General features: G+C 37.4%; 1 pseudogene; it reads left to right on the top strand.

Moving 5' to 3' along the window:
* The first annotated feature begins 4,103 nt into the window (after positions 1-4,103).
* Positions 4,104-5,480, top strand: LOC146318759 (gap junction delta-2 protein pseudogene; annotated as a pseudogene).
* Positions 5,481-6,025: the final 545 nt, after the last annotated feature.

Genomic DNA, 6,025 nt, shown 5'->3' with positions numbered 1-6,025 from the left:
TGGCTGCTAAGCTTAGGGACAGTTGCAACAAAGTTTTGAAATTGTCCCCAGTCTACCCTACATGGTTTCAAGCACAGGAAATGGGAATTGATACTTCTCAACAATATTCAAAACATTTCTTGTAAGCAATGTTTTTATTCGTGATTAGTCTCAGAACCAAGTGCATTTTTGTCCTTCACTGGGTTATGTAATTTATCATGGAACTGTATAAATAATGATTAACATGTAGTGGCCTCAACCCTCAGAAAAAGTGGCCACTGACTCACTCCAGAAATGAATCATAGCTGCCTTAAATTAGCCTGATGTTTCTGCACCTTTCTCAAAGATGTTTCACACATTATTTGTTAATTTAGTAATTTGATAGGAAGAAACACATGATACATTACTGTGAAAAATTAATAACTAAATGTCTCTTTTTCAGCAGGTCTTAGATGCAGGCCAGCAATACTAAGAATACCGGATGCCGTTGTGTGGTCAGATGACACATTCAACCTTGTAGACAGACAAAAAAAAAAAAAAAAGTACAGAGCATCTGGAGTTACAAGAACATTAGGTAATGCCAGATGACCTTCATAAGCAACAAGGGCTCAGATAACCAAGACACATACGATTGGATATCATTCTAACCTTTTCATTAAATTCGATAAGATTTAACACTGATGTCCTTTTCTTGTCCCATATTTTATATAAAACATCTATCTAAAATCTATCTATCTTATCTAAAACATCTCAATACACTGAAAAAACATAAACTTTCAATTCAGCTCATAAACAGCTACAACAATCAGTTTCAAGGAAAGAAAATAGGCTGTTTAAAGCTGCAATTTCACCAAAGCAACATTAACTATAACTCAGATTGCTTGGCAGCACCAGACAATGTACACAGTACAGACTTAGACCAAACAGTATTGAATTACAGCACAAATTTAGAACTTAAGGTAGATAAAAAGATTATTTTCATGACAAATATCAAATGAAATAAAGTTATTTTTTCCTCCAAACTACTTGAAATTCAAACCAAAAATGTCTAACTAACACCAGGTACAAGTAATAGCAGACAGCAGTTAGCCTTTAGCAACAAGTAATGTAGCTAACAGGTAACTCTGTAAGTTGAATCACCTCGGTATTGCACTCTGTCATCAAACTGGCCTAATAACACTTAATGGCATCTTTATGACCGGTCCAAATGGTACCACTTTGAAGTCCAGGGAATTATTCAAGACACCATTACAAAGCATTTGACAGTGTAATAAAACTTAATGACATCCTACAACAAGTACAAAATATACCACTTTACTTGACGTTGAGGAAAATATTCATGACACAGTTATAATGACTTCACGACAACCAGTGTCAAAATCAACCATATATGACAATATAATGTAATATTAAAACATAAAGCTAAACATGTTGAGTTGTCATAACAAAGACATAATTGGCTTGAATAATGTTAAGTCTTGTTAACAAAGACATCTCAAATAATGTCGACTTTGCATTTAAAATGACATAATTGACTGAACTGCACTTATTACAACAGTCACAAACATAGACTCCTTCATGTTCGTGACAGATGTCATGACGTGATTATGACAGTCTAATGACAGTCTTAAGCACATCCCTTTGACTAAAGTCTTACCAACATTTTGGTTATTTTCACTTTTTCAGCAGCGAGTGGGAGAAGGTTATGTTTATGAATAAGATCTGAGGTATTCTTTGCTCCAAACAACAAAAAGTGAAAAAAGAAAAGTTGCCAGTAACCCTGAAAACTTTGATAATAAGTGACGTGAAAATTGATCTATGGTGCTGCGGGGATTCTTCATATTACATTTTGATGCATCCACCAAGACCAAAGCATGGAAATCTTCAGGGAAGCCAAACTTGTATTTCAGCTCCAAAAATTTAAGTGGACACAGATCCGTGCTTGAATCAGTATTGTGCACACTCTTTCCAGTATGTTCTTTGAACTCTCTGCATGCCTGCGAATGGCCGTTCAGTAAAGGTGCCCCCATTGTACTTTTCAATCTTTGTCCCACTGTACATTGAAAGCCTTTATTCACATACAGTGCAATGAACGTTTCAGTTAGAGTTAGGGAATATGTGTGGTCAGCCCATTCTCTCCTCATCCTGCTCAAAAGACACGATAACATCAAGCAACGGGCTGCACTTGAAAATACAGTTATGCGGTTTGCTTCCTCTGATATTTTTCCAGCGTTGGATAAGGAAGACTCTCCAAAGGTAAGTTCCTCCAGGACAGGAGAACACAACCATAACATGGATTACATTTGAGTTTTTTTTACATTTGTAATAAGATACATTTCAGAACTTTTTGTTTAAACATTAGTAACTCAAGAATTGTTCATGTAGCTCTCTCAAACTTTGATACATGGTACTCATATTTGTCGACTGCAAATGAAACTCACCTGGATGTCTGCTACAAAATCAAAGATTATGTGAGTTATTGACAAATACAATGAGTTCTGTTGCTACAACCTACCCCACTACGGGGGTAAGTCGTAACATCTTGGGATTCATGTAAGAATGGGAGCCAATGCGCTAATTTAAAATGCGCAGGATTTAATTTATAAATCTATGCAAGATCTTCATTGACAAATAAAGACAAACAGTTTTGAATAAACAGAACAATTTGAACTGACAAAAAACACTTTATATGTGTGTGGACTGTATTCCTGAATGTGCACATGTCACATAAGGGTGCAATCACTGTCATGGTTGTGGCAAATGTAGATGGCTGCCCCTGGGTTGCAGGGTTTGGGCCCAGAGCTGACAACGTACACGTTTGATCCACATTTCTTTTGGCCCTGAGTTTGCAAAGTGTTCCATTCACACAATGCTGAAGTTTTATAATAATAATTTTAATTTTAATGAACTGTTTCAACTGTTCTGACCCCAAGCAAACATTATATAGCTAATTGTTTTAGCATGTGTGCCTGAGGGTGGCAGGAATACAAATCATCAAATTAAACAGGAGAAACTGTTCCTTTAGGTTACATAAGTCAGACTGCAGCATCTATCATGTAGTGAATACTCGTTGAAAATAAAAAAAAATAAAAAAAACTTTACTTTCTTACCTGAAAATGAGTGTTTTGGTCTTAAGATCTAAATGTTGCTCCAGGAGCAATTCTCCTGTGAAGTTACAAAGCAAATAAGAATGTACAAAATTCATGACATTGCTGCAGTCCTTGTCTGATTGGTCCAGCTGACTGTTACAACTAGCATAATGTTATAACACTCCCCAGTGTCCCCTACTTTGACAATTACTTTGTAAACCCAGGAACTTAAAAAAAACCTAACTAAACTTTCTTGTGAACATGAGAAAGTGTTGGACATCTACAGGTTAATGCAATATCTGCTCTTATGTTATATAAAATAAAAATATTATATAAAATACAAATGATAAAATAATGCTTGTTGTTACTAAAGCAGATTATCCATAAAAATCCATAGTGGAAAAATAATACTGAAGGTCAAGTTTTATTGTGGCAAGCTGACACAAGGCCATGACACAGAGAAAACTATTGTATGATCTTTACTGTATATTCAAAAGGGATTTCTGGGTCAATATTTAAAGCTAGATAACATTTGAAAGCTGTATATGAGCAAATACATCTGGTTTCATGCACCTGCTGCCCTGGAAAGAGGCCTATTTTTTTTTCTCCTTTAGAATGCAGGATTCAGTTTCATTATAACTGTATTGTTCCAACACCAATTACAAAAAAAGGTGGGACGCTGTCTAAAATGTAAATAAAAACAGAAAGCAATAATTTGCAAATAACTCTCAACCTATACTAAATTGAATACAGTACACAGACAAGATATTTGATGTTAAAACAAATACATTTTTATTGTTTTTATTCATTTTGAATATGATGCCTCCAACACATGTTGCAGGCACCAAATTCATAATGAGTCTATATTTACAAAAACAATAGAGTTTAAACATTAACATTAATATATACATTGTATATGCAATATGTATATGTATTCAATTGAATATAGGCTAAATCCTTGCATTATGTTTTTATTTACATTTAACACAATATGCAAGTTTTTTGGAATTATGGTTGCAATATAAAATTCTGCCTGACTGCTGTAAGTCATGTTTCAACTGTTGTGTTTCCTTAGAAATGGGAGACTGGTCCATTCTTGGCCGCTTCCTAACGGAGGTTCAGAACCATTCCACAGTCATCGGAAAGATATGGCTGACAATGCTGCTCATCTTCCGCATCTTGCTTGTGGCCCTGGTGGGGGATGCCGTCTACAGCGACGAGCAGTCCAAGTTCACCTGCAACACCCTACAGCCCGGATGCAACAATGTCTGCTATGACACCTTTGCTCCTGTCTCACACTTGCGCTTCTGGGTCTTTCAGATCGTCCTCGTCTCCACGCCTTCGATCTTCTACATTGTCTATGTTCTGCAAAAAATCACCAAGAATGAAAAATTAGAGGTCAACGAGGTTGAAGTGGTGCCCAGGTCCTCACCTGCACTTGAGAGAGACAAACACATGGGAGGAGAAAAAGAGACAACGTTGGAAGCTGGCAGCCCTTATAACGCCACCTATAACAGTGAGGAGTGGTGTTCACAGGAGGATGAGTGTGAAGAGAGGAGCCAGCTGGAAGAAGAAATGAAAGAGGTAGGAAAGGACCCAACCCAACTCTCGAGTCAAGTCCTACTTATCTACATCATCCATGTTCTGCTGCGCTCCATCATGGAGATCATCTTCCTCGTCGGACAGTATTATCTATTTGGATTTGAAGTTCCACACCTTTTCCGCTGTGAGACCTACCCCTGCCCAAACAGAACTGACTGCTTTGTGTCTCGAGCAACAGAGAAGACCATCTTCCTCAACTTCATGTTCAGCGTCAGTTTAGGCTGCTTCATCTTGAACATTGTGGAGTTACATTACCTCGGCTGGATTTATATTTTCAGAGTACTGTTCTCTGCATGCTGCACCTGCTGTAAGACAGGTAGAGACCCTGTGCAGCCAGTAGAGTTATACTCGGACAACAACCCACTGCTGCTTGAGCTCAAACACTCTTTACGTGGCAGGGTCGTACTGCAGACCACTTCTGCCATGTCCAGGGACAAGATCAGCAGTGTCCCAAACCAGGCACCAGCCATCTCCTTTGAGACGGACTCAACACTGGAGTGCACCTCAAAGAGAAATCCAGATGAGAAGGAACGCACCAAAACCAGACTGCACAATATTGCCAAAATAGGAAGAAGCAAAAAGTCATGGCTATAAATCAGGGGCTTTCAAAGTCTGAGACTGCAGGCCTACCCTCAGATAAAGCTTGGAGAGAGGCTCCCCCTTAATATCTGACTCTGGGAAAGTGGGAATAATAGTTAAATTCTGAACTATCTATAACCCTGGGGTCTGCAACCTTTACACTCTTACTTGGCCAAAATAGAAAAAAGAAATCTGTCTGGAGCCACAACTATTAAATTCTCCATTTTCCTCTGTGGTGTCTGTTATTTTTTGGATTTGGCATCTACAATTAGTTTCGGGAGACTCAAGGCTAGTCACCTGCAAAACTTAAGAGAAAAAGGGGCCAAGCTGCAGACATAGGTTGTGATGCACATTTTAGTTGATACAATATTAAAACTTTTGAAATTACTATTATTTGGTTTATGCACTTTTAAAATCAGAGAATGCAAGACTTACTTTTAGGCCTATAGAAATGATAAATGGAAATTAAAATTAAAAAATTTTTCATTTCCATTGTTTTGCCAAAGCTACAGCTACCCACTAGAGCAGGGCAAAAGGGTTGCAGGTTTCTGACCTCAGCTTTAGCCAGATCACAAACATTTAGGCTATTCTCTGTGATCTATTTAACTAATCTAACTAATGTTTTTTCACTTTTATTCACTGAACCTCCCCTGAAACTGTTGGGAACCTACCTCCCACTTTGAAAACCCCTGTTGTAAATAATTCAAACTATATTTTCTTTTGTGTCATATTTATATATATATTTCCAGCTATGACTGCACTTGTATTTCTTAGTT

Source organism: Lutjanus erythropterus, chromosome 11 (genome assembly GCF_056507025.1).
Source record: "Lutjanus erythropterus isolate fLutEry1 chromosome 11, fLutEry1.hap2, whole genome shotgun sequence".
Taxonomy (NCBI): domain Eukaryota; kingdom Metazoa; phylum Chordata; class Actinopteri; order Lutjaniformes; family Lutjanidae; genus Lutjanus; species Lutjanus erythropterus.
Note: the sequence above shows the minus strand (reverse complement) of the source record. Positions and strands in the feature narration are given on the sequence as shown.